General features: G+C 44.9%; 1 pseudogene; it reads right to left on the bottom strand.

Moving 5' to 3' along the window:
• Positions 1 to 260: 260 nt before the first annotated feature.
• On the bottom strand, positions 261 to 1,206 carry LOC112308149 (olfactory receptor 52B2-like; annotated as a pseudogene).
• Positions 1,207 to 1,672: the final 466 nt, after the last annotated feature.

Genomic DNA, 1,672 nt, shown 5'->3' with positions numbered 1-1,672 from the left:
AATCCTTACGTAAACCTTAGAGCCTAAGCATGAGTGGTTTTGTTTCATAGGTTAGAACTAAATTTCAAAATAATTTGAAACTATCCATGGTCAAAAATCAGAAATTAAAGAAGTCAGGATTTGAATCCAGATGCATTGTATTTCAAAGCCCCATGTGCTTTCTGCTGCAACACACTATAGTGGCTAAGCTGGGAACTTGATTGGTAAGTTCTCTTTTCACCTGCTGGTAGGAGGAAACACTGAAGGAAATAAGAGCTTTCTCAATACTTTCCCACAATAGATAACATGTGAGCCATACTGTCCCTGATTTGCTTGGTCTTTGCTCCATAGATGATGGGATTAAGCATGGGAAGGATTAACACATAGAGACTTGCCAGAAGGATGTGGACATGGTGGGGGATATTCTTGCCAAAGCGATGGGTCAGGAAAGTGAGGAAGGATGGGATGAAGAAGAGGAGAATGACTCCAGTGTGGGAACCACAGGTATCTAAAGCCTTGTGCCAGGCATCCTGGGAAGGAAGACTAAACACAGCTTGGAGGATCAAAGTGTAGGAAATACCAATGAGTGCAACATCTACCAAAACTGATACCATGGGCACTGAGAAGCCATACCAGATGTTGACAGTGATGTCAGCACAGGCCAATCGAGCCACCCCAGTGTGCTCACAGTATGAGTGTGGGATGATATTGGCCCGACAGCATGGCAGCCTCTTCAGCAGGAATATGACAGGGAAAATGGTCCCAATGCTCCATCCCCAGATTGCCAGGGTCATTTTTCCAATTGCCATGGGAGTTAAGATAGAGGTGTATCTCAAGGGAGTACAAATGGCCAGAGTGGTCAAATGCCATGGCCAGCAGGATTCCTGACTCAGCCACAAAGGCAACATGGATGAAAAACATCTGAGTAATGCAGGCATCAAAGGCAATCTCCCCAGCAGGAAACCAGAAGGTAGTCAGGGCCTTGGGCACAGTGGCGGTGGACAGCAAGATGTCAGTGCCAGCAAGCATGGATAGGAAGACATACATGGGTTCATGGAGGGTGCGTTCATTGAAGACAACAAGGATGAGGGCCCCATTTGCCAAGACTGCAGTGATGCACATGAGGCAGAAGGGGATGGAAAGCCAGGTATGGTAGTGCTCTAGTCCTGGGATGCCAGTTAGGACGAACACAGTGGGGTGGAAGGTGGTGAGGTTAGCACCAAACATGCCTGCTTTTGGAGTCTCTGGGCACAACCAGCTCTAGGTTTCACTAAAAGTTGAACATTACATAATGGAATCAATCACTAATGCCTTGGCTCAGCGAAGATAATGTTATGCTTTCACTTCCTAAGTTATCATTACAAACATAAATACAAACAAAAGTTCCTGGTCACACCTCAGCGATGCCTAGAGTCCATTCGTGCCTCCCCATTCTCACTTACACGCTCCTACTCAGGTTTTGGTCATCCTTCCCTTATTCTATTGCAATAGCATCCTAACAAATCCTGTCTTCCCATCTCCCAGCTTCTTATTCTCAACCCCTCCATATTCACCCCAGCTGTGTTGCAGCCTCTATGGAATGTCCAAAACAAAAATCTTATTGTGTTTTCTCTTATAACTTTTTATAGTGATTTATCTATTACAAAATAAAGCCTGAATTTCTTGAACATGCAAATACTTCCACAAAGCCACT

This window comes from Desmodus rotundus, chromosome 5 (assembly GCF_022682495.2).
Source record: "Desmodus rotundus isolate HL8 chromosome 5, HLdesRot8A.1, whole genome shotgun sequence".
Lineage (NCBI taxonomy): Eukaryota > Metazoa > Chordata > Mammalia > Chiroptera > Phyllostomidae > Desmodus > Desmodus rotundus.
This window is presented reverse-complemented; position numbering and strand designations above follow the sequence as displayed.